The following is a 27372-nucleotide window of genomic DNA, read 5'->3' on the forward strand; positions in this document are numbered from 1 at the left end:
GGCTGGCTTGCTGGGGTCAGGTTGGGACACTCGTGCTCCTCTGCGGGGTCGGGTGTCTTTGTAGGAAGTTGCCCCTTTGCTTGGCCTCCTCCTGCGTTCCACCATCTCCCCAGGCTCTCCGAGGGCTGCTTTCTTAATACATCACTTTCACGTCAAGACATGGTCTTGTCTTAATGCTGTGGACTCCTCCTTTGTAGTCCTTACCAGATCTTTACATCAGATAGTCATTCATCGCCAGTCCCCTCCATGCCCTCCGTGAATTCAGAGACCACTGTCCTACTGGTCACCGAATCTCCAGGGCCTGGCCCAGGAAGTGTGGCCCATTATCATTTCATTAACAGTTACGTGAGCGTTTGTCACGTTATCGGAAGTGAGGACCCAGGTGTGATCAACTTCATATCCTCGGCTTCATCTTTCACTGGGCTTTCCTGAGAAGAGGCCAAGCCGTATCACTGAATGAGTAAACGACCCCGACTGCTCACTTTTATCGAGCCCTTTCTGGGTGCTAAGCCCCTCCCCTGTGGCATGTCCCTGGTCCTTTCCGCCACCCTGTGATAGAGGGGCAAGGACCGTCCTCGTTTTACAGACGAGGTTCGGAGGACGTAGGTGGCTTCCCCGGAGACACGAGGCCAGTCCGCAGCACAGCAGCGTCTTGCTAACGTCCTCAGAAGGAATCCTGGACGGCAGGTCGCCGTCCCTCGCCGCGCAGTTAAGCCGCTGGCTGTGAGGCAGCTAGTAGAGGGAGCCGAGGGGAGGGCGCCGCCTCCCCGCCTGCGGTCCTGGCCACATCGCTGCTGTCTCTGGGCTTTTCCTTCGCCGCGGGACAGTCCCTGTCAGAGACTGGTTCTTTCTGAAGCACTGACTGTCCGTATTGATCCGTGGCCCTGCTCAGTGGGCGAGAGGCCGACGCTACTGAGGGCGGGACCGTGGCACGCGGCCGGTGTGGTCCTCAGGTGTGCGGCGTCCGAGGAGAAGCTGGAAGGGCAGCAGCGTGAAGCGCCCTGGTTCCCGGAGGGATAGGTCCGCGCTGCTGATCGTCGATTCCGTGCGTCCCGGCCGGACTCTTGCACCAGCAGCCGGACACCAGCCGGAAGCCGGACGCCATCCGGAAGCCGGACACCAGCCGGAAGCCGGACGCCAGCCGGAAGCCGGACGCCAGCCGGAAGCCGGACGCCAGCCGGAAGCCGGACGCCAGCCGGAAGCCGGACTCCAGCCGGAAGCCGGACGCCATCCGGAAGCCGGACGCCATCCGGAAGCCGGACTCCAGCCGGAACCCGGAAGCCAGCCGGAAGCCGGACACCAGCCGGAAGCCAGATACCTGCTGGAAACTGGCGCACGATGGGGACTAACTGGTTCAAGTCGGTGGAAAAGGCCAGCGACTGGCTCTAACGTCAGCGGTAGCAGCGCCCGTGCCGCGAAGTCCCCATCTCTCTCCATTTTCTCCTTCTGCATTTCTTCGTAGGGTTCCTCCGTCAGCTGTCTTCCCCCCGATTCCGCCTGGCCACGGAGAAGGTCAGCCGCAGCTGCAGCCTGCAGTGTCTTTAATGCCCCCGTTTCGGAGGGAACGCCTTCCCTGGCCTGCCCCGGGATACCAACCATGATTGGCTTGGCTGAGTCATGTGCCCTGCCACGGGCCAATCACTGTGCTCCAAGTCAGAGGGCGCTTATTGGCCAGCCTGAGTCACATGCCAACCAGAGGGAGGCAAGCTTGTGATTGGACCGGGTCCAGGCCGGGTGGACCGACAGGTGTTGAAGGTCGAAGGGCTTTGGCACGGGAGGAGGCCCGAAAGGATTCGGGGCAGACAGGGCTGGTTCTTTGATGAAAATGGCACCACCGTCTCCCTCAGTATATCCGTGGTTAGAACATTAAAGTCTCCAATGTATAACTGAGGCCACCTTCTTAGGTTTGATAAATGTCGGCATGATCGGAACTTGAGGATTTTCCGATGCTGCATCAGTCCTCAAAGATGACCAGTGGCCAGTAATACGGGTCTTGGGAGAGCAGGTGACTTTCCGTGACTGGGTCTCCGGTCTCCCCCTGGTAATGATTTTCTCCAGGTGTGTGTGTGTGTTTTATTGTGATACAATGTACATAACCTTGCCACTGTGACCATTTTTTTTTAAAAAAGATTTTATTTATTTGACAGAGACCGCAAGTAGGCAGAGAGGCAGGCAGAGAGGGAGGAAGGGAATCAGGCTCCCCGCGGAGCAGAGAGCCCGATGCGGGGCTCCATCCCAGGACCCTGGGATCATGACCTGAGCCGAAGGCACAGGCTTTAACCCACTGAGCCACCCAGGCGCCCAAGTCGTGACCATTTTCAAGCGCACTGTTCAGTGGTGGTAAATACATTTATCTTGTCATGCAGCCATTGCCACCTCCGGGGCTCTTTCCTCTTGCAGAGCTGAAACTCTGTGCCCATGAAACTAAAATCCCCCTCCCCGCTCGGGGACCACCATTCTGCTTTCTACCCTAAATGCCCCACCTAAGTGGTATTTGTCCCCTTGTGACTGGTTTGCTTCCCTGGCATAATGTTCTCAAGGTTCATCCATGTGGTCTTTGCAGCATGTGTGAAAACTTGCTTCCTTTTTAGGGCTGAATAATACTCCCTTGTGTGGAAGGACCACATTTTGCTTCTCTGTTGATCTGTCCACGGATTCCAGGATTGTTTCTGACATCCTCGCTCTTGTGAATAAGCTGCTGTAAACAGGAATGTGCACATAGCAGTTGGAGAGCCCGTTTTCAGTTCTCTTGGGTATATATATATTCAAAAGTGGAGTTGCGTAATACTATTTTTAAAAAGATTTACTTATTTGAGACAGAGACAGTGAGGGAAGAGGGAGAGACAGTCTCAAGCAGACTCCCACGGAGCACAGAGCCTGACGAGGGGCTCTACCTCTAAGAAGGCCCCTCATGACCCTGAGATCATGACCTGAGCTGAAACCAAGAGTCGGTCGCTTAACTGATTGCACCACCCAGATGCTCTGCTAATTCTATTTTTGATTTCTGGAGGCAGTGCCTACTGTTTTTCATAGCAGCTGTACCATTTTACCAACAGTGCTCAAACGGTCCAATTTCTTCACATCCTGGCTAACACTTGTTATTTTCTTTCTTTTTTTCCTTATAGTAGCTCTCCTGATGAACGTGAGGTGACCCATTTAATTTTTAATTTTAATTTTTGACAAGGTTATCCTGTCATGGGGATGCAGACAAAAAATGATGAAAAGATCAGTAGTGGAAAATATTTCTCCGTTCCTGATTCCCAAGCCCTCTGAAAACAAAACTTGTAATGGCGGTTATGAGTTTCTTGTTTTTCCTTCATGTGATGTTTTTATTCATCTAAATAAAAAATATTTATTTTCTCTTTTTTTAATAAAAAGTGTCACTCAGCTATACATACTGTACTGTGCCTGCTTCCTCTTTCAATAAATATCTTACGGTTCCTTTTACAGTTGAAGATAAGGAGCTCATCTATTCCTTTTTACCAGCTTTATGGTACTTCAGTCTGTGGCCGTATCATGATTCCTTTAACCAGGTCCCTGAAAATGGGCACACAGATTGTTTATAACTTGCTGGTGTGGGGAATAACATTGCCGTAAATAACCTTAGGTGTTAGTTTCTTTGCCTGCATGTGAGTGTAAGTAAATATATATGCATGTAAATAAATTTTTGGAAGTGGAATTGTTGAGTCAAAGGGTAAGTGCACCTGTAATTTTGATAGAAATTGCCAAATACATCCAGACAGAGTTTGCGCAAGTTTGAATCCCCCAGCCTCCCCAGTGCATTCTCCACGTGGTTCAGGGAGAGACCACACAGTAGCGTGGCTTCTATTTATACTTCTCTGTGCTAAAGTGAAACAGCCCTTGGCCGGGACGTCTCCTGTCACCTGTTGTCTTCCCTCCCGTCCCAGTTCTTTGTGAGGACACCCTTTGTCACCATTACATGCACGTGCGTTGGTGACTTGCAAGAGCCTGCTAATGAAGCTCATGGGGGACACTGAATTTAGAACTCACGCAAACACAGAAATAGCGAAAGCAAACATAAAGATGTTAGTAGTGTGGTCAGGAAACTTAAAGTGAACCATGGCTTGGAAGAGAAAAGATGGATAAAGAAAATTGTTTGGAATATGAATGTAAGACGGACGAGGAGAGGGTGACGTTTGTGAGAATAACTCAGGTCTTCCTCAGAAGGCAGGATGCGGCACAGTTTCTGGGACGCGATTGTGCACCTGCTGAGACCAGTGCCACCTCCACAGCAGGGCCCACTCTGTGCGATGGGGGTTTATTCTGGGGGGTCGGCGTCACGGGTTGAATGAGGTGGTAGCAGTGATGGAATACGGAGGAGCATCGTGGTTTATCCGCGCGGGCTGGAGCACACAGGTGTAGGAACAAAAGAAATACAGCCTCTGGGACTCTCATGAGCCTGGACCCCCCGACTTTTGGGGTGGCTGGGGGTTGTCCAGTGTTCCAGGTGTGTGGCAGAGGCCAGACCCCTCAGGAAGCATTTTTCTTTTATTTTTTAAGGCTTTATTTATTTATTTATTTGACAGGGGTTGGGGGAGGAGACAGCGAGAGCCGGAACACAAGCCAGGGGAGTGGGAGAGGGAGCAGCAGGCTTCCCGCTGAGCAGGGAGCCCAACGTGGGACTTGATCCCAGGATCCTGGAACCATGACCTGAGCCAAAGGCAGACGCTTAATGACTGTGCCACACACGCGCTTCTCAGGAAGCATTTCTAATGCGAGCATGCATGTCTGGTGAATTACCTAGAGAGATCCAAGAGGAAAGGGATTGAGTTTCCAAAATTCTTATCAGTGCTGATTTCTTTTCTCCTTTTAAATAAATATGCCCTCCTATACCTGCCCTTACATACACAATTCTCTATTCTTTTTCTTAAAGAGGGTATCTACAGCTTATACAGCCCCATAAGACTTAGCTCTGGCCCCAGGAGTCACTACTGCGGTGATCAGAAGGTTTAGGGAGAGGCACACGGTGTCCTAGTATCTGAAAACATGGGCTACAGAAGTTAATAGGCAGCCAAAGGGACGCCAGTGCCTCCCTCCCTTCTTCCCTCCCTGTGTCTTTCACAAGCTCGCTGTTCCAGACGCTGTCCTATGGGCCACAACTATCAGGTCCCTGCTCTCATGGATATTGTATCCTAGTTGAGGCAACAGACAAGGAAGCAAAGCATAAATAATACATTTTGCGTAGCAGAGCAGGACTGGGAGATAGATACAAGAGAGCAAGTTGGGGGTGGGGGTTACTCTAGGTTAAGTGATCCCGGGAAGGCTTTTTAAAGAAGTGACATTTCAGCTGAGACCTGAGTGGTACGCAGGAGCCAGTCCTGGAGATTGGAGGAGTGTTCCAGGCAGAGGGAGCAGCAAGCAAGGTTTTGAGATGAGAGGGGGCTTGGCAAGTATGAGGGACAGATGGTGGCTGGGGCAGCAGGGAAGCAGGTAGAGGAGGTAGAGCAGAGGGGGGAGGAGGAGCGGGAGGGGAGGGAGGGGGGCACAAGGAGGGGAAGGGGAAGGGGCGGAAGAGTGGAAAGGTCCGTGATGAAGCTGGAGCCCTAGGTGGTAACCACGTAATGGGCTCTGTTTGCCATGGTCGGAAGCTTAGATTTCATCCCAAATGTCACAGGACACCCTTGCAGGATCGCAAGGGTAGGACAGACGTTCGCACGGTGTTTATAAGCCCTTGAGGAGAAAAGAGTTGTTTGTAGGGTTCCCTGTGAACAAGGGGTGCCAAGTAACTCTATTTCCTTTCTTGTGATACTTAGGAAAGTAAGAGATTAAAGAAATTCTATGGTTATCGTGGATCATGTTCATGAAAGCGTTTAGTGAAATAACGTGATGAAATAAATGATAGGTAGTAAAACCTGGAGTAGACTTTATTGCTTTGCAGCAAATTTGCACCTGTTTGGGAACAGATTGAGGTCAAGACCCAGCTGAGTTCAGAGAATCTCAGCTTATCAAGGTTCTAGAGGGCTAGAGCTGGAGAGGAAAGCTAACACCTTTGATGATCGGATCTGAATAATAAAATAAAAATATGTGTATTTCCCTTTAAGACAAGTAATAAAGTATAGCTTTTAAAATTTCACTTTGTATGTCTGTCCATACCTAGTAAATTTCTACCTTACCTGGCATCTTAAAATAGCTATCTAGATTTTTATTTTTTATTTTTTTTTAAGAGAGAAAGTAGAAACAAACTTGATGTAAAAATATTCTTAGAGGGGCACCTGGGTAGCTCAGTCAGTTGAGCATCCGACTCTTGATTTAGGTTCAGGTTGTGATCTTAGGGCTGTGGGATTGAGCCCTGAGGGGGGCTCTGTGCTGGGCAGAGCCTGCTTGGGATTCTTTCTCTCCCTGTGCCCCTCTCTCCCTCTCTACTCATGCATGCGTGAGTGCTCGCGATTTCTTTCTTTAAAAAAAAAAAAAAAGGAAGGAGACTCCAAGTGAGGCCAAAATGACACTGAATGAAGGCAATTTGTTTTTTAAGGACGGTACTTCTGGAATTGTAAAAGATAGTGTTGGATGGTGACAAGCAAGAGAAACCAGTTTGGCTAATGGATGCAAGACAGTCAGGCTGTGTGGTGGTTCCCCCGATGGAGGGAAGGTTGGAGCTGGGCTTGGCAGGATACGAAACTCAGCTGTGGCACAGGCAGCTCTAGCTACCAGGGTCCACGAAGAGTCCTACATAGGAACATCGTCTTTTTGGTGTTTCCGAAACCAGTTCTGAGAGGCCTGTCTTGGGGTGTGGCCTGCTCTTGGCCTGGCGAGGGTAGAGCGCCTCTGAGGATTGGTTTAACCCAGCGGACCCCGCAGGGGCAAGGTGATTCCTGCAGAGGAAGTTGGGCAGTACTCTGCCAAAGACAGCAAAATAAATCCTGAGAAGAGGAAAAAAAAAATTATAAGCATCCACAAACAAGTTTGATGTGGTGGCATCATCTACATTCTCTTTCTGCTTTCTCAGAATTTATTTACTTAGTGTGCATTTTAACTAGCAATCTGGGAACCCTGAACACTGTGGAAATTCATGTACATATCCTTGTAGAGTTCTCTCCGGAGACCTCCAGCTGTATGAAGGTGCAGGCCCATCAGGACGGGGCCTGGAGGCAGGGTTTTGATGTCCACAGTGACCCCTGGGCAGCTGCTTTGAGGGGGGACTGAAAGTCTGTTCTGTGGCCTACAAACACTTTTTAAAAGCAAATCATGGATTTTTGCTACATGTTCGAAGTCCTGAGAAGTTACACCCCTTATTGTATAGATGGAAGGCCGAGCCCCAAAGAGATGAAGAACCCTCTGGTCTGCTCTTCAGCCCAAATCCCAGCAGCGGCTCACATGACCTGCGTAACCTTAGGTGAGTCATTTCACCCACCTGATTGGCAAAATGCGTGTGATAGTCTCACCATTCTCATTCTGGGTCTGTTTTGAGGGATAATGGAACAGTCCTTGGCAGAATAAGTGCATACAATGTCAGCTGGTAGGTGGGGCCAGAGCCCAGGCAGCGGATGCCGTAGAATAGTTACAAAGAAAGGATTTTGAAATCAGATAGATCTGGTTTGCAAAACTGCCTCTGCCCCTTCCCTTACCAAGGGGGTGGAGTTGGTATTCTGGCAGGAGGTGCTGTGTGGCGGTGGCGGTGCTAACATGCAGCTCTGGGGGTAAAGCACTAGCCCAGCGCTTGGCCCTCAGGCACTGTCCATGGTGGTTTAGTCTTGCTTTCATTGCTGTTAGCTACTCTGGAGGTGTTCAGTGGTACCGTGTTATGAGAACTGAAAAATTAGTACAGGCTCTTTTACCTCCAGAGAAAGTACGCTCAGGGAGAATTTTCTGTGGTTTCTTCTTGCTCTGTAAAGACTAAAAGAAACAGTGCGATGGAGACAGTTTCGGAATTCCAAATGTCTCTGATTCGTTTGCCCCTTCTTTTCCTGAAGGAAGAAAACAAAAGGCAGAGGAACGTGGAGGGACCACTCCTGGGAGTAGGGCTGGCAGACTTTTTCTGTCGGGGGACAGAGAGCCAATACTCCAGTCCTTGCGTGCCGGATGGTCTGGGTCCCACGTACAGCACTACCTTCCCCGAGCGAAGGCAGCCACGGCTACTACAGAAGCCCATGAACACAGCTGTGTTCTGGCGACACTTCAGTGACGAAACAGGCACGGTTCAGATTCGACCCACTTTGGAAACGGAACAAGAAGGCTTGATGCCTCCTTGGGCGAGGCGTAGGTGGAGTCTCATATTTTAAAGATCACCTTCCTTGATAAACTATTGAAGAGAAAACCTCCGAAGGTGTTCAGAGCATCAGACATTTTCATCACAGTCTGGTCCTTCTCACCAAATTCAAGTGGGAGCTAATGGGTTTTCTGATTTTGGGCCCATTTGTGTGTGTGTGTGTGTGTGTGTGTGTGTGTATGCGCGCGTTAGTGGGTCATTCCACTGTCTGTGTGGGGATCTTCAGTTCTAGGTCCTGACGATGAATTCCCAGCACACATCAGGATTTTCCATGCCCCGTCCATCGCCCCATGCCTCGGACCCTCCCTGGTGCAGGTCACCAGATGGGACCCTCAGCTGCTTTCCTATGGAGAGGTGTGATAGCCCAGTAATCCCCAAGCTTAGATCTTTTATCCTTTGTCACGACTGCAGGACGATGAGCCCTGCCAGTCCGGAGATGGTTACCTTTCAGAGGAGAGCGCTTCCTGAGCTCTCTAGGCCTGGCTGTGTCCAGATAGGAGCTTATTCTAGTCCCGGCTCTGTTGTGTTTGCTTAACATTTGGGCCTCTGCCAGGTAATTTGCCTATAAGCTATGCACAGAAGAAAGAAACCATCCATCTAAAGTATTCAGATTTTGGCCTTAATTAAAATGCAGAATAAATATGTAAAGGCTAAAGAGCATGAATTATAGATACGGAGGTTTCTATATTAAAATCGGTTCTCATCTATAGAGGCGCGTGTGTGTTTACGGCAGGGACGGAGAGTGTAGACAAGTGAACTGAAGGCAGGGTAGTTGTGGCTGTGTGCTTAGCAAGCTGGGAAGCGGCACTATTGTCCGAGAATGCATCCTCTCCACCTTTCTCATTTCACTGCCTCTGCAGATTTTTTTTTCCATCTCAGTTCTATAAAGGGCTAATCCTGACCCTTGTCATTTAAATTGCTCCACCAGGGGTAGAAAAGCTGCCCTCAGCCGCTTAAAAAGCCTCGCTCACCGGTTTCCAGGAGCAAAGCTCTTCTATTCATTGCTCCTCCTGGAAGTGGCTGGCTAGTGTGCAGATGGGCCCGGAGCTTTCAGGGGCTGAATAAGTCTTGGGTCTTAAACAAGACGGGGCCATAGCTCAGTCACCTTGAAAGTGGGAGGCTCCGGGCTTTTCCAGTAAGGGCTGCGGAGGGGGATGAAGGAGCCCCAAAGAGAGGAAATCAACCATCCAAGTCTGTGGTTGCCCTGTTAACAGGCAGGGTAGATTCAGGGAAAGAGTTCTGAGGTCTGGGTGACTGGGATGGTAATTTCATAATTGAAAATCTTTTTTACCGTTCACATCCTACAGATTAGTATTAATCAGGGGTTGCATCAACACATTGTTTTGAAGCACAGCGTTGGGAAGAATCACGCTGAGAATTCATCTGCATTACTCAAGAACTTTGAGATACAAATGAATTAAATGCGAAACCAACAATTTTGTTTTAATCAATATGCATGGAGGGAAGGTGGCTTTTTGTAACAGACAAAAACAGCCAGCCTTTCTCGAAAGCATCGAATCTTTTCAGGGCTTTAGTTTTCGAGAATGATGCTTTGAAAAATATCCCAATGCCTTGAATTGAAAAGGAAGCATTATCAGCCTGTATGTGTGACACTGAGTCCAGATTGTACTTGGGTGATTCCGCCAGGGTGATCTCTGGGCCGTGCAGAGAGGCTGTTTGGGGTCACTCTGGCCTGAGTGAGAAGCTGGGGGGTATTTCCCGGGATTGGGAAGGATCTAGTGGCTGAGAAGCAGCTGCGCCTTCCCTCGGCCTCCCGCTACACCTGCCAACGCTGTGACAGTGATTGAAGACTACCGTCTTCTCACTTGGGCCATTTCGGGCAAGTCTTCGTGAAATGTACTGGAAGCCCCTGTTGTGGCTGCACATGAGAAAGGAAGAATGGAATCCACAAGGTACAAGTAGTAAATGAATAAAGCTCTGTTGTTATTATCATTTTTTTTTTGAAGGTTTAAAGCAAAATTTCAAAGTTGCCACATCAAGACACGCCGGAGAGCGTGTAGCATCCCTGAAGCTCTGAAACATGGAGCCAGCCCTGCTCCTCGAGCGGGACCGGAGAACGACTGCCCACAGTCCAAGCCTGGCCTGCGACCTGTTTTGTGTAAGACAGAGAGTTCTTGGGACACAGCCAGGCCACATACAGTGTGCTGTGGGATGCTTTGAAGCTACAGCGGCAGAGCTGAGTTGCTGTACAGAGACTGTACAGGTCGCCAAGTCTAAGGTACTTACCGCCTGGCCCGTTACAGAAAATGTTTGTGGGCCCCTGCACCAAACTATGGAAAATAAAAAATCCAACTGTTTTTTTAAAGATTACTTATTTATTTATTTGAGAGAGACAGAGAGGGAGAGCATGAGCAGAGAGACAGGGAGAAGCAGATGCCCCGCTGAGCAGGGAGCCCGACGAGGGGCTCGATCCTGGGACCCTGAGATCAGGAGCTGAGCTGAAGGCAGACGCTCAACTGACTGAGCCACCCAAGAGGCCCTAAAATCTCACTTATTTTTGAAAATAACATCAGGAAGTAGATTTAGGGGGTTCCTCCTCTGCCCACCAAGCCTCCCACTCACCTGGTACTTCTGGTGGCCAGATTGGGGTCCAGCCTATTGGACCTCGTAATGCAGGTTGATGTGGCGATGTTTCAGCAGGGAAATGGACAGCAGCACTTTCCCCCCTTTTTTTTTTCCTTTCCTTTCTCTCTTTCTCCCACTTTTTGAAGCCATATAACAGAAATCATGATGTGACAGGCAAACTCTTTGCTCATTATGAAATGATGAAGGTCAAGCTGCTCAAATCTTCTTTGCAAGTTAAACACCCGGTTAACTGAATTATGTCGGGAACTGGCCCCCGTTATCATGCTGACAAATAATTTGGCAGATCTCGCAAATAGAACTGTTTTGATTTACCTGTTCTGCTTCACACGTAACACTTTCTCTGTTTGTCTCTCTGGCTCCGCTGCTCATACCTTAAACAAGCCAGGAGGATTGAGACACTTGAAAGGCTGTCATCGACTGTCCCTATCATTGCTCCCTGTCCTTCCCCAGGAAGGCAGGGAATGTCAGGATTCTTGCAGGGTAATTACCATATCCACACCCGTGCAAGACGCTAGCCCATATGGGACACCCCATAATTTTGCAGCAACAGAAACAAACAGCCACTTCTTGATTATGCCTCGGATGAACTGTGCTTACCGCATCTTAAACTTCAAAGCATTGAAAATTGCACCATCTCATAAACAAACCTATTTGGCAGGTTTTTTTTTTTTTTTTTTTTTTTTAACCTGTCCATGAACAAACCTGCTCCTCCTTGGTGATTACAGAGCTTTGTTCCTTTTGTTTGCAATTTAGACTTATGTGATCTTCTAAAACACTTCCCCTTGGTTGAAGTTTTTTTTTTTTTTGAATCTGTAAAATGAAATCCCTAAAAAATAATAACCAGTAGAAGTATGTGCAAAATATATTGTATCTTTTGCATCCAGAAGAAACTACAGTTTTGATAACTTTAATTGGGTCCCTGAAGCAAAATTATTCTTGGAATAACCAAGGTATATATTTTTAAAACATGGCAGAATTTGGCCTTAGGAAATTTCTTTTAATTCTAATATATCAAAATTACTGGCTGTTTACAGAAGAACGGCTCTACTGGGGATTATCTACTTAAGATGTAATTGGGCACTAAGAATGAATCGCAAATATGGAGGAGACTTAAATTCAGGCAGAAGTGCTGGGGTCATTCGGGTTCTTCAGAGACTCGTTCCTTTCCTTATTTGTAGATTTCCATTCGCCTTTCCCCTTTCCTCCTCCTCGCATCGTTCGGGTGATCTTAAAGCCGTTTGTTTTGGTGGAACTAGCTTGGAAAGTTTCAAAGGGCTTCCCAGGTAGGAGGCTTGTCGTTAGGCACTTTAGCTGTGTCCAGGTGGGTGAGCAAAATTCCAGGCGCACGGCGACAGAGAGAGGCTTGCTGCCAAGAATTCACGCAATCCCGAACCCGCGAGAGTGAACCCGCGCGGTACCCATTCAGCATGACTGAGTGAGGAGTCGGGGGGAACAAATTGCTCTCTGACTTGATAAAGAATGACCCTGCGATCCCACCTCACCCCCATTCAGAGGATTTCTACTTCCTGCCCGGTACGCCAGAGAAGTCCAGATTGGAGACTTCAGACTGGAAAGTCTCCCACGGAACCACCATTTCTCTTTGCGCCGGATTAGGAGACTTTGAGTTGCTGAGTCGTTGATGAGACAGACAGCTGGGGAGGAAGGTGGCAGCAGATAGAAGTCACCGTTCCCCATCCCGTTACTTCTGCTGGCTGTCTCCAGTGGCCAAGAGAGAGCCCTCGATTCTTGAAACTTGAGGTGATGGAACTTGTCAGTCATAGAATTTTAGCTTTCAATCTCTTGTTACCACATAGCCTTTGGTTTCCTTGTGGGACAATTATTGTATTGAGTATTGAGGATTGAGGATAATTTTAGGCACATGCCTTGTGCTGTGGAAGCTGAGGGTCCAGACCTTCACACCCCCTGACCCCAAGACAGCCGGGATATCTCTGAAGTTGGGTTAACTCGATCATTCTTAACTGGGGGCAGTTCTGTCCTAGGGGACATTGGACAGTGTCTGGAGACAGCGTCTGGAGCAGGGAAAGGCCAGGGTGTGCCAAATACCCCACACAGCCCTGGACGGCCCTCCAAGCAGTTATCCAGCCCTGCGTGTCAACTGTGGTCGAGAAGTCCTGGGCTCACTTTTCTGGGACTTAGAATTCCAGGTCGGTCAAATAAGGAGAGGGCCCGATGGGAAGCCACTCATTCCAACAGCAGAGCCTACAGGTTCCTGTCCGAGCCTTTCGGCGACAGTACAGTGGCTTTACTTCCTGCCGCCTGCCCTCAGGCCTGCCGCATCTGAGCCCCCGTAAATTCTTTGAGCGCCTCCTCGCTCCCTGGGCTGTTATACTTACAGTAAACTCAGTCTGAGTCCGTTTTCTTTGCTTGCAACCAAAACTGTAAATGGTTATCTCGTTGCTTTTAAAATTAGACATTTTTTCCCCTTAAAAATGGTAGAACCGCGCCACCTTTTTTTCCCCCTCCAGTGGCGTCTTACACAGACCTTCATTTTCTAATGTGGGGGAACATGGAGCTGGTCTGTCGAGGTCTCTGGGCTCCCTTCCACCTCATTCTGCATAACCGACTTCCCACACCAGTGCCTGAGAGGAGTAAGGTCTCTGGAAGCCCATTTATAACCACTGGTTATAGCACAGTGGGCACCTGTTACGTTGGAACCTGAAGACAGACGTCATGAAACCAGCATCAGCCTTCATACCTTATTTGGAACGATTTTATATGACTTCTTACCTAGTGACCAGTCAGATACCTGAAGGTGAGACTCACTTTTGGAAGCACAAAGCAAATGAGGAAAAGGTTCAGGACATTGGACCTGGCCTTTGGAGGGCCAGTCCTAGTTTGCGATGGTTTCCAAGATGGCCTTTCCCTCTCTTCCCAACACAAGCAGAGTAAGACTCAGCAGGAAGGTCTGAGTCCCAGAAAGGATCTAAACCTGGGGTTACAGCTTCCAATGCCCACAGTGCCAGGTAGGTACGTAAAGAGTCAGTTGGATAGCGGGTCTGCATGTTGGAGATGTAGGAATGTTCTGCTTCCGTGTCAGAAGTATTTGCCTCTCTTTCGCCTGAAAATGTGTGTTCCGTCTTAGTCTGTGTTTGCTCCTTCTTCTCACGAAAGACCTTAGTTATAAGAAGCAGCTTTCCACTGCGAGGAAAGAAAGAGTGTAAGCTTAATGATAAATGGCAGCCTGACCTCAGCGTTGAGTAATCCGGAGCAGTGGGGACTGCGGCTAACGGGCGGGCGAGTGCCCCACGTGAAGGGAGCAAGTGATGACACGTGTTGTTGCTCCGGGGAGAATGGGAGTCCAGGGCAGCTAAAGCAGCTCATGTTTAAAGAGAAGCTGGAAATCTGAATTTTCAGGTGAATTCTCTGTGTTTAAAAAAATTATGAAGGAAAGAAAAACACATCTGTGGGTTGTATTTGATTTGTTCGACATCAGCTTGAGAATTCTGTGTTGTTGTTATTTTTAATTAAAGAAGGAGATGTTAAGAAAGTTCAGCATTGGGATCCCTGGCTTCCTTGTTTTCTCTCTCTCTCTATTCAGAAATCTGCTTCCAGGTTTGTCTTCCTGAGGATACGTCTTCTATCACCTTCTTTGCTGTAGTTCACACTGCCTCTGGCCTCCTGGGACTCACCCTGGGATTGGAGCTGTGGACAGCAGAGGATGGGTGAGGGACGTGCAGAGTCTGGAAGGGCATGGAGGAGGCATTTCTGGGAAATGGCCGTGTGAGCAGAGGGGAGGCAGGAAGAGCCAGTGGCAGGGGTTCACACATGGCACGAGACAGTCCGGACTGGTCCGGCTGAGGAAGGTCCCAGGGGAGCGTGGCTTCGCTGTGCCAGTGAAATGGGGCTGTGGAGGGTCTGAGCAGGTAGGAGAGGTGGAAAGCAGCATCTTAGAGGGGTTGATTTGTGTAGTGATGTGCAGGGTAGATGGGAGCAGGGGGAACGGGAATCTCTCAGGTGACGGCTGTGGACGGGAAAAGTAGAGCTGAGTGAAATGGGTAAAAAGAAGGAAAACCAGCTGGATTTGAAGATGCTGAGAATGAGGGGTTAAAAGAACAGGAATAATGAACATTTCTAGATTGTCAAGTGCAGCAGAGAAGCACACCGGTTCAGGCGTGGGTTTGAGTGATGTGGCACCTTTGGCGAGCTGGTGTCGTGGGCACGGCCTGTATCATCCCGATGTCTCCGTTTCCTGATCCATTAAGCAGAGAAAATAACAGTCTCAGCCTCACAGGCTTGTTTAAAGATGAAATCAGTTAATATTTGTCAAGACCCTGGGAAAATATCGAACAGGAAGCTGCACTGTTAGGTGTGGGATTAACAAAGCGGGACCTTCTTCCTCTGCTGACCATTAGCTCCACACGCCTCATTCCCTTTCATTCGCACAGATAGTTCTGGAATCAGGTTGTGTGCCCTGGGTAGGGGGTCATGATCTTTTATTCCTGCTTTGCAGAGGAAAACACTCAGGCTCAGAGAGGTTAGGTGACTTTCCTGACATCACACAGTCACGGGCCCAGCTGGAAACGGAACCCAACCTGTAATCAGACACGAGGCGACTTTCCTGAAGCAGCGGGTGCTTGAGGGCTGACAGTTTTCCCCAGGCCTGTCGTGGGACCGGGAAGTGGCTAGCGGCCCCCGTTGCTGGAAATGAAGCTACCTGTCTGCTGAGCGGCGCTGGTAAATGCTGGAAGCTGGTGGCCAGAACTGGAACTGGAGTTCTCGCTTATTGGCTCCTGCAGCTGCCGATGGGGGAGCAGCAGAAAGGGAGCTGGTTTCCAGACGCAGCAATGGGGCAGCGACCTCCTTACACGGAGCAGGTTTCCCCTCGGGGGGCTCCTGCTCCTCCTGGCCTCAGTCTGTGATAAAAGATTTCCCGCCGCCGTTGTGTCCCCACATCAGAGAGAGTCTGGGCAGTCGCGTCTGCTCTGCGCTTCCTTTCCCTTGCGTTCTGTCTCTGAAACAGTCACAGTTTTGTTCGGAGCGATCCATAATGTCCTTTCAAACCTATTAACAGCTCTGGGCTTTGTTTGTGTACATCAGAGAGAAGTGCAGCCCTCTGTCGCTAACGCGCCCTGACAGGTGGTGACGGTCACCCGCGGAGGGTTCAGGCTGCCTCCATTCAGATTCGGGCTTGCGTCCGTGTGTGTCTGAGAGCAGGTGCCCTTCCCCCTCATCAGTGTTTTCTCTCTCCTCCTGTTGAGCCACACACATGTGCACGCTTGCATGTGAGCACACACACACACGCGCACCCCAGCACCTCTTCGCTGTCGGTCAGTATTTCTCCCCGCGTGCTGAGCTTGATAACTAACGGAGAGTTTCTCCTGGCAATTTCACTTCTCACCAGAGGCACCCTGTATTTTGAAATTGTACAAAAGCCGTGTATATTCGATCTCACGCGGGCTCTCTGTGGGTTTCAAAGGTGGATTAACTTCACCAACGAGGTGGTCGATAGAACATAAACTATGAATGAGATTGTAATTTTGTGGTGGGTCCTGGAGACGTCAGTGCGTTGAAGGCAGCCTTCCTCTCCGCGGGTGGGTTGAGGAGTGGCCCTTTCCTCGTGTCTTACTGTTTCAGGGCAGCTCGGGGAGAAGGAAGAGAATTATGAATACAGTGAGAAAGCAGATTCTCAGAACCCACGGCCTTATTACATTTGGTGGGAAAAGGACATCCACGCAGGTGGATGCGGCTGCCCTGGAGCCCCTCTTCATAAGGCGGTGGGTTTGGGGTCAGGGTGCAAAAATGTAAGCCAGGGTTCCTGAGAGGCCATGCTTGCCCGCGGCTGTTGGGAGACGAAGGCCTTGGCTGCCATGTCGGGTCTGTGCTCATGCACGAAGCCCAGCGAACATCCCCCCCCTCCGGTCCCCTCCTGACTGATTTCGTTAACAGCCCTTTATCGTGTCCTGTGGATTCGACATCCCAAATACGTCTGGTCTCCCTTGACTCCTGTCCACGGCCACGACTGCAGACTGAGCTGCTTCTCTCCCTGCACCCAGCAGCAGCGCCCCCGCTGGGCTCCCTGCCCACTCTGGCGCACCCCGATCCACGGCCAAGGTGCCCATCTCACAGGGCGAATCTGGTCACATTTTAACCATCCTTCCAGCCTCCCTCCCAGCTTGGACAATTCATTAGCTCCGTCTTCCTTCTGGGGTAAAGGTGAGCAGTCTGGCTGGTCCCGGTCTCGTCGTGAGCGGTGACAGACCCCCTGACGCCTGCGTCTGCAGCCCGGCCTCCTGCTTCCTCATCCTCAGTGGTCCCTTCTCATCCCCACCCCTTGCTCCCTCTCCCTCAAAGGGCTGTTCCCTCGAGCGGTAGCGGTGACACTGGTCACCCTGACACAAGTCTTGTTCCCCTGTCACATTCCCCCAGGACCACCCAGTGGGCCTTCAGAAATCACAACTGACCCATTCATCCAGCAGGTGTTTCCAGAGCACCTGCTCCGTGCTGGGGGCTGTTCTCGGTGCTGTGGTGGAACAGCAGGAAGACAACGGGCTTCCAGTCTCCCAGCGAAGGGGTCAGCGGCTGCGCGGTGTAATGTCAGGGGTGGTCAGTGACGTAGGAAATGAAGGGAGAGTGAGGACCGGGAGTCAGAGGAGGGGGATCCAGGGATCAAGGGACGGCTACTTCTGGGGCCCACGACATTTCCTATGAGGATGTGACTTTTTTTTTTTTTAAAGATTTTATTTATTTCTTCGGCAGAGACAGATCACAAGTAGTCAGAGAGGCAGGCAGAGAGAGAGGAGGAAGCAGGCTCCCTGCCGAGCAGAGAGCCTGATGCGGGGCTCGATCCCAGGACCCTGAGATCATGATCTGAGCCGAAGGCAGCGGCTTAACACACTGAGCCACCCAGGCGCCCCGAGGATGTGACTTTTGAGCAAGACCTGAGTGAGTTGAGGAAGGGACCCCCGGGGTCCTCGAAGTCCCCAGGGAAGGCTTCCCCGACTGGACCCATCCCCTGCTGTCATCCGCACACAGGACCGTGTACGTCTTTGCATTCTTGGTCATAATTGGACATCCTGTACATTTTTTGTGCCATCTGTGTGATCAACATTTATCTCCTGAATCAAATTTTCGTTCCATGAGGGCACGGACTGCCATTTTTCCCTTTTCTCTTCACACCTTCTTATCCCCAGCATCCATACAGCATGCAGAGCAGGCTGAGTAATGCCGCATGAGTGAGGGGAGCTTCCTGTGAGGGGATCCCCCAACCCTGGCAATTCCTTCTCCCACCAGATCCTTGGAATTCCCTCTCTCACTAGATCCTTGGCACAATAAAGGCCTCTTGTGTAAGGTTGCAGAGCTCAGGTACCAGCCCGTCTCTGAGCATCCTGTCCTTCTGAGTTTTGGGTCACAGGATGGGGAGGGAGACGCCTTGAGACGGGAGATATGGAGGACCAGGCACGCGGGCAGGGCCAAGCAGAGCCAGGGATGGGGCTTCATGACTTCTCCAGGAGGTGGATATTGGAACTTCAGCGCTGCTGGTCCTTATGCCCAAGTCAGTGGCCGTTGAAGCACGCTCATCGTCACGTTCAAGTGGAGGAGCACCTGGCGTAGCAGCGCCCACGTCCCGTCTGTCTTTGTCAGGAACCCTAGCAGGCAGGTGTTCTTCCGAGGCCCGGGAGCAGGCTGTATTCTTTTCTTGGACATCGGCCCTGATGGTACTACAGAAGAGGCATCGGAAAGATCAGATCGGGAGACCCGACCCTTGAGGCTTGCCTGTCTTGCCTTTGGAATAAACCAAGAAAACAGGGAATCGTTAATTGTCGGGAGCCTGTTGCCCCGGGAGGGGTTCCGGGATGAAGAGGGGAAAATTTGAAGCATACCTCACCCTCTCGTCACATGCTCAAGACAACACCTATATTTTGAGACGTGCTGGTAACATTTCAGAGCAATTACCATAAATAGAACATCTACCAGGTTTCACTGCATTTACCTGTGACATTACACTAAGTGAATCTGCTGGAAGTGGGAGAATCATGCCTCATTGCAGATGCCGTTTGGCACTCCGGACAGCAAGCAGCTGGTTTGCTGGTTTAAAAGTGGAATGGAGGCCGCAGGGCATAAGCCTGGAAGTTTCGAGGCCATCTTCCTGAGCTGCTGTTGAGTGCCTTGGGCTCCTGCCTGCTCAGCTGGGAGTCGGTCCTGTCCCAGCCCCAGACTGGTAACCTGGGAGGCCCGACCCTGGAGGCTGGCGGCACGGACCGGAACAGTACCCAGAATCTCAGCTGTGCGGGAGCATAAAACACATAGGTTTCTGGCTTGTTTAAAAAGTCAATTTTACCAGGGCTTGGGGAGAGGGAGAGGGAGGAGACTGAGTAGATGGAGCGCCGAGGTGGTCAGGGCAGTGGAACTACTCTTTGTGACCCTCGTGGCAGATGCATGTCATGGTACATTTGTCAAAGCGCAGCACCAGGAGCTCACCTTAATGTAACTTAGGGACTTTTGGCAATGATGATATACCCATGTGGGGTCATCGATTATAAAAATTGGACCATGCTGGTGTGGGATGTTGATAGTTGACAATGCTGTGTGTTTTGTGGGGGGGCAGGGAGTAGATGGGAACTTTCTGTACTTTCTGCTCAATTCTCCTCTGAACCTAAAACTGCTTTAAAAAAACTGTATTAAAAAAATAACTGACTAGAGCCCCCACTGTGTGCCAACATAGAGCTCCCAGGGAAGGTAGCTGTTAAGGAAATTGATTACATAATCTAATTGCAGGTGTAATAAGTGCCATGGAGGTAAAGCACTGGGGGTTATGGGTGGTTATAAAGAAGACCTAGTCTTGCAGATGGTCAGCATCACTGTCTCTGAAGAAGGGATATTTGAGTTGAAATCATCCCCATACACCAGCAAAATGCAGCAAATAAGACCAACGGAAATTATTGGTGATTAAAATAATTTAATAATTCGATTGAAATAATTCAATTGCTGATGGGATTGAAAAATTTAGAGTGTGGTAGCTTCAGGTTTGGCTTGATGCAGGTGCTTCATCAGTGTCATTAGATCTCTCCTCTTCTCCATTTCTAGCACTGTTTTCTTCCGTATGGGTTTTACCTTCATTCAGGGTCTGTTTTATGGTGGCACCTGCTGGCCTAGTCTTCTTGAGGGCCTTTTTCATTGGGGAACCCTTAGTGTGAAGAGAGCTGATGTGAAAAGGAAATTCAGTTAATGTTTGTTGAACAAATAAAGGCACTTTCTGCTTATATGACCTTTTGTGGGTGACATTGAGCACCTGTATCAAGCCATACCTGAAGCTAGAACTACGCCTGGACTTTGCAATTCCATGAGCCAGTAAATACTCTTTATTTTGTTGGTTTGATTGCTTGATAGTACTCTTAAGCAACTTCAACTGAAATATCACTTCTTCAGAGAAAGTTCCCTAAGCACCCATTATAAAGTCTGGCTGACTTACACAGGCATTTATAAACCCCTGGGCTTTTCATTAGTTTTCTTTTCTTCTTCTCTTCACATGTTGAAATCTGTTCCATTTGTGATGGGCTGAATTGTGTCCCCCCAATCCATATATTGAAGCCCTAACCCCTGTAGTGCCTCAGAATGTGACCATATTTGAGACAGGCTCTTTAACAAGGTAATTAAGGTAAAAGGAGGTTGTTGAATGACTGATATGACTGCTGTACCTGTAGGAAGGGGTGGTTAAGGACACAGATACAGAGAGAGGGCCGTGGGAGAATATGGGGGAAAGGTGGCCGTCTAGGAGCCAAGGGGAGAGGCCTCAGACCCTCTCAAGCCATCTCAATTTTGCCCATACCTCGGTCTCAGATTACGAGCCTCCAAAACTGAGAAAAATCAGTCTCTGTTGTCGAAGCCTGCCCAGTCTATGGTACTTCGTCATGGCAGCCTCAGTAGACTGATGGATGATCCGTAACAGATTCAGCTCAAATCTTCTCTCCTCCGTGAAAGAATAGAAGGGGGTTGACAAGCTGTGGCCCTTGGGCCAGATCGGGCTGGTGACCTGTTTTTGTTAATGAAGTTTTATTGGCACCCGGCCATGCCCATTTGTTCACTTGCTGTGTGTGGCTGGTTTTGTGCTACAAAAGCAGAGCCGAGACATCACAATTGAGACATCGTGACTCATAAAGCTGAGAATATTTACGTCATTTTACAGAAATGCATGCTGATTCTTGGTCCAGGAGAGTGGTTGGTGGCTCGGGCTGTGCACTCAGACAGGCGTGGGTTTAAATCCTTGTTGTTATTGATAAACTGGGTAAATCACTTAACCCCCCTGAGCAAAAAAAAAAAAAAAAAAAAGCTAGTATTATAATCCTGAATACTCGCATTACTCTCCTGGTGGAGCTTGTAGTGCTGACCTGCTAGATGCTGGAAGGCTTGTAGAATTGGTTTCTTGTCTAACTGGTAATTTTTTCTTGTGTCTAAAATAATTGGTTGATCCTTTATGCCATCTGTGACTCTGAATGGATTGAACGGGCGCTAAAAAGATGACTAGCCTTCCCCCTGGTTTTCTTGTTTTGGTTTTCCTTCTTGTTTCTTCGTTTTTCTTTTTTCCTGAAGCACAAGACAGAAGTCTCCTGTCCGCTGTCAGGTGGGCCATGTCAAACCCCCACAGTGTGTTCACACAAAAATCTGAAAAGCTTCCACTGGGAAGGCGATGCTGGTGGCTGGGGACGGGCTGGAGGGGGCTCTGCCCTGCCATGAGCTTGCACAACACTTAGTCTCAATGGCTTCACTGCTCCTCTGTCCTGATCAAATGTAATTTTATGAAGAGCTCTGTGTAGGTTAATCTTACTCTGAAGCAAAAGGAAGTCATAAGACCTCGGAAAGCCTGTTTCAACGAGGCCACTAGCTGCTACTGGGGTGCACTCTGCTTTTCATGGCTGTAGAGCATGTAAGATAGTGGGTGGCTTATGGCCCAGGTTAGGGGTAGGCTGATGAAGAGTCCAAACCCGGACTCTACTGCTGTGGTACCTTGAACTGTTTGCTTAACCTCTCTGAGCTCCAGTTCCCTGACCATAAAAGAAGTGATAATAGTAACCTACCTCCTAGGTTAGGGTGAGGATAAAATGAGATGATTTCTGTAGACGTGTGTACAAAATCACCTGGTTTTGTATCAGTCCATGGGGAATGTTCTGTAATTATTAGCTGTTATTATTATGATGGGCTGACGGTACCTCCATTTCCTCTCTGTATACCAACTCAAGAAATTTATATAGGAGGGCTTGTTGGGAGGGTTAAGGAAAGTGGAGTGATGCAGTTTAATGGATCACTTGGTTTTTATTCCTTAACAATCTTTGAAGGCAGAAATCTGTGACCCAAAAGAAGTCCTCACTTAAGAAACCTTGAAACAGTCAATATCTGAGTGGGTAAAAACAGGATTCTCCTGAGAACTCTGACTCCTCTGTGTGAAGCTACCTTTTTTTTTTTTTCCTTTTATGAAGTGAGAGAGTCTGTGTGGGCAGTGGGGAGGGGCAGATGGAGAGGGGGAGAGAGAGAATATTAAGGAGGCTCCGTGCTTATTGTGGGGCCTGACCCAGGGCTCGGTCTCACAGTCCTGAAACCATGACCTGAGCCAACATCAGGAATCAGATGCTTAACTGACTGAGCCACCCAGGTGCCCTTGAAATTTCTTTTTCTTCTTCTTTTCTTTTCTTCCCTTTTTTTCCTCTCTTTTCCTTCCTTCCTTCCTTCCTCTCTCTCTCTCTTTTTCTCTTTTTTAAGATTTTATTTATTTATTTGAGAGAGAGAGGGGGGGGAGGGGGTAGAGGGAGAGGAAGCAGGATCCCCGCTGAGCAGGGAGGCCACATAGGGCTCAATCCCAGGACCTTGAGATCCTCCCCTGAGCCGAAAGTAGGTGCTTAACTGGCTGAGCCACCCAGATGCCCCTGAACATACTTTCTTAAGTCAAACTTGCAAACGGTTTTCAGCAGTGGTTACCCCCACAAAGCCAAACCTGCAGAACTTGTTCCATCTTGCTCCCCACCACCTCGTTTCTTTCCTCCTCTTTTCTGTTGCTCTCTTTGCTCAGTCAGCAGCATGGGCACCTGTCGGAAAAGGTGATGGTGAAGAGGGTGTGGGGGAAGAGAGTCTATGACTGCCAGAGCTGTGAAGGCCGGGAGTACTATTTCTCACGCTGAAAGAAATCTGAATGTCACACACGTTAACGGAACGTGCTCATTCAGATGCACTTCCGAAAGCGCTCTATAGAATAGAAGACATTGAGCGAAAATGGGCAGTGGCCCGGCTAGATTTGATTTTCAGCAGGTGTTGCTTGATGGACTCAGTGATGATTTTGATATTTGGTTAACGTTTTGGAACCTGATTTCTAAAGTCTGGTTATTTTTTCAATAATCCAAAGGACGCTCCCCATGGGTCCCCCTAAGAATCTGAGACCCAGCTGGTCATCTCTGAAGAACCGTGGACGTGGCCTGAGCCATAGTCTTTGGTGAATGAATGTAATCATGTTCTGAAGAAAGGATATCCTGCGGCCAAAGTGAAATCTTTCTAATCTTAAATTTGTTTATCCCCCTTTGTTGCCTGGCTGGTTAATAACATCACTACCAAAAATCTGCAGGCAGTGATCTAGGCATCTTGTTTCCAGGCTGACCATCCCCCATTCCTTTACCTTGTTCTTTTTTTGAATCAGTTTTAAACTCTTCTGGATCGATGCTGGGCTACGTGATCCCACTCAGCTGGAGAGCTTCTGGGATGAATGGGCCAGTTCCAGAGCCACTGCAGATAGTCTGCAAGGCTGAAAAGCCAATTATAGGTAATTAGGAGTCACTCCAAGATTCTGTAGACAGTAGCTTGATACTGCCTTATGGCCATAAACAATGAACTCTGAATAAAAACTAATTTGAAATAGCTTGACTATTAGTTTCTACCATTATTTGTATGTTTCTCATTGCCACGCATTCGACTTTTGCATCCTCAGATCTAAGAATTACACACGTCAGCATGTATTTTACAGATAATAGGGGCCTTGTCTGGAACCGTAGTGAGATTCTCTCCACGCTGCTCATATGAAGCTGAGACTCATTAAGATTTTCTAGTAATAAATGGGCCGAGTTAGCCCTTCAGAGCTGGAGCTAGAAATTATTGCTCACCCTCATTTCTGTCTCTTTCTGCTCATGACACTCTTTCAAAACTGAAAAGTCTTTTTAATATGAAAATATCCCTTACACACATTGAGAAACTAGAAAAGTGTAAAAAATATAAATCATCTTTAATTCAGCTCCTGGAGATGACCACGATGAACTTTTGGAATAGATCTTTTGTCGGTCTGTCTTTGTGTTTCTGTTTTTTTTTCCCTCCTCCTCCTCCTCCGTCTTTTTTTTAATTTAAATAATCTCTACATCCTACATGGGACTCACAGTCATGACCCTGAGATCAACTGTGCCTGGCTTTGTGTTTCTTATTGTCTACTCCTCTACTTAGAAACGTGAAGTCTTCCTAAATCTGTTCTGTTTTGTAATATGGTTTTTCATCACTTTTATTAAGTGATAAATTTTTCATTACTTTACTAAGTGATAAATTTTTCATTGCTTTAAGTGATACTTTATTAAATATCTTTTTATCATCAATGAATATAGATCTTTATCATCACTTTAAATGACTGTAGCATAAGAGTCTGTAATATGTGTATTAAACACGTCTATCATTATTTTAGGATCATCTCATCACTGCCTCCCACTTCCAGCTACTGCTGATGAGCCCATCGACCTGAAGATTTTCACTAGCTTTGTGTGGAGGCAGTTCAATGGGAAGTGAATTGTCTTCCAACAAATGGTGTTGGGACAACTGGATATTTACATGCAAAAATGAACTTCAATCCCTACCCTATTTCATATACGAAAATTAAAGTGAAATAGATCATATGCCTACATGTAAGATCTGTCAATGGAAAGTTTATAGAAGAAAATATTTTTTAACCTTTGGTTAGGCAAAGTTTTGTTAGAGAAGACATAAAAACAATGAATCATGGGAAAACATGATTGATAAATTGGAGAAAAAGAGACAGTCTATTAAAATATTGGCAAAATATTTGAACAGGCATTTCATCAAAGAATAGGAATGAATGGCAAACAGGCACATGAAAAGTTGCTTGACATCATAGGGAAATGCAAATTAAAGTCACAATAGATACCACTTCACATCCACTAGAATGGCTAAAATTAAAGTCTGACAGTAACAAGTGTTGACAAGGATGGGAAAGCAAAATGCTTTAGAAAACATGTTGGCAGTTCTTACAAATGTCAGCAACCCTCACCAGAGGGCCAAACTATTTCATTCCTAGCTGTTTTCCCCCCAGAGGTAAAATATGTTCACACAAAGACTTGTGCTTGAACGTTTGTAGCAGCTTTGTTTGTATCAGCGGCAAGTTGGAAATAATGCAAATGACCATGCATAAAGACATTGTGTATTCGCACAGTGGAGTACTAGACCATGGGCAAAAGGCTGAACAACAGATACACACTACAAACATGAATGGACTTCAGAGGCAGTATTGAAAATGAAGTAAGCCAGGGACAAGAGTCCTCACAGGAAATTCTCGAAAAGGCAAGAATTATGTTGACAGAAAGCAGATGAGTGTGGTTGCGAGGGTCTGGGGTTGGGGTGGGGGTTGACTGCAGATGGGCATGAGCGATCTTTTTGGGGTTATGAACATCTTCTCGTCATGATTTCTGCTGGTAGTGATATGACTGTACACATTTGTCAAATATCAGATTTGTCAGAAAAGATAGTTATTGTATGATCTCACTAACTTATGGAATTTAAGAAACAAAACAGAGGATCAAAGGGGGAGAGAGGAAAAAATAAAACAAGATGAAACCAGAGAGGGAGATAAACCGTAAGAGACTGTTAATCATAGGAGACAGGTTGAGGGTTGCTGGAGGGGAGTTGGGGAGGGATGGGGTAACTGGGTGATGGACATCAGGAGGGCACATGATCTAATGAGAACTGGGTGTCATATGCAACTGATGAGTCACTGACCTGTACCTCTGAAAGCAATAATACATTATATGTTAATTAATTGAATTTAAATTAAATTAAATTAAATTAAAAATTAAATTTAGATTAAATAATCAGATTGTGCCTTTAAAACCAGTAAATTGTGTTATATGTACATTATACCCCCATCAAGGAGATTAAAAAAAAAATAAGGTCTTTTGGGAAAACCCAATAGAGGAATGTGCCATGTTTCTTGCACTTCTGCAATGAGTCACACCAGCCTGAAGGTTCAGGATTCTAGAATCTTCCAGCAGGCATTTCTCAAGCAGCAACACTTGAAAAACCACATTCCTACAAGCTCTCTCATGCCACTGTCAGGTCTGGTGGATTTCCTTCATGTTAACTCAAGGGGGGGGGGGTGGGGATGCCTTGTTAGGAGCATCCCAGGCCTTCTCTCTGCATGATTAGAAACCAGTGGAGCGCTCTGGGGGAAGGTGGTCTGAACTGCTGTGTGGGCTTGGACTCTTGCGTCTCCCCATTCACAAAGGGTTCTGGGGAGCTGGGGAACTTCCCCTTGACGTCCCCGGGCATGGCCGACATCTTAAACAGGGTTGGAATTGCTTCTTTTAGCTTTCTCTTTTTACCCTCCTGCCCCTGACCGTGGATTTAATTCCTATTTTCCTATCATCATCAGCCACTGAGCTCGATGTAAAATATTCAGAGATGGAGGTACTGGGGAGGGTTCGCTCTCTTGAACTGGGACATTATTTCCCCCTTCAATTTACCTTTTGCACAGCTTGAAACGCATCAGTAGCACTAAATAAATAAGCCATAATTAATACATATTTGGCTCTTGTAGTGTTTATTTTCCTCTTCTGAAACTCAGATTAGAATATGCATCCCACGGCTTGAATGTTTAAATACCAAACCAAAGGGACTTTTCTACTCCCTTCTTTCTCTTGTCTTACGGTCAACTAATTATTTTAACGAGGGGGATGGCTCCATCGCAGAGGCCTTCCATTTCCACTCTTAATAACTAGATGACTAAGAAGAATATACTCATAGAAGAGAGTAGTTAGTGAGCAAGCTGCAGGTGTGTGTGTGTGTGTGTGTGTGTGTGTGTGTGTGTAAGGGAAAAAGGAGGTACGTAGGAATATCTGTCTGCCTTTGGAAAAGTCTCCCTGACGAGCAGCATGGGCGATAGCTCTACACGCAGAAGACACATTTGGCAGCATCCTTCCTGAAGTCACCAACATGCACCACTAAGCATTTGCAGGGTGAGAAACTGTGTCTCGTGTGGAAGCGTTTCTGCAGTAATGCCTTGGGACGCATCATGAAATCACCTCCCTCAGTATCTTCTGGTGAGTGAAGGGAACTGTTCGGTTGTTACGGTTTATCAGAACAGAAATACTGGTTCAGCGCTTGCTGTGAGCCAACAGCTAGGGACACGTTGTGCTGTCTCATGCTTATAATCAACTTATAACATAGAGACTCTTGCCATGTTACAGATGGGGAAAACAGAGGCTCATAGAGGTTAGATAACTTGCCCAAAGTAAGGGCAGCGTTGGAGCCCAGGTCTGCCTGATTCCACGTGT

The 27372-nt window shown here is 48.0% G+C and overlaps 2 long non-coding RNA genes across 2 annotated transcripts in view; both read left to right on the top strand.

Moving 5' to 3' along the window:
* Positions 1–10553, top strand: part of LOC123392611 — a 55751-nt gene extending 45198 nt beyond the window's left edge. Inside the window, exons 2-3 of the long non-coding RNA XR_006607341.1 lie at positions 7262–7354; positions 10195–10553. This is a non-coding gene — a long non-coding RNA (uncharacterized LOC123392611). The remainder of the gene's footprint in view (positions 1–7261; positions 7355–10194) is intronic.
* A 12106-nt stretch (positions 10554–22659) lies between these two features.
* LOC106006588 lies at positions 22660–24702 on the top strand. The gene is made up of 2 exons (XR_001180732.2): positions 22660–23594; positions 24495–24702. It is a non-coding gene; the product is annotated as an uncharacterized LOC106006588 (long non-coding RNA).
* Positions 24703–27372: the final 2670 nt, after the last annotated feature.

This window comes from Mustela putorius, unplaced genomic scaffold, assembly GCF_011764305.1.
Source record: "Mustela putorius furo isolate JIRA1106 unplaced genomic scaffold, ASM1176430v1.1 tig00000592_pilon_pilon_pilon, whole genome shotgun sequence".
Taxonomy (NCBI): domain Eukaryota; kingdom Metazoa; phylum Chordata; class Mammalia; order Carnivora; family Mustelidae; genus Mustela; species Mustela putorius.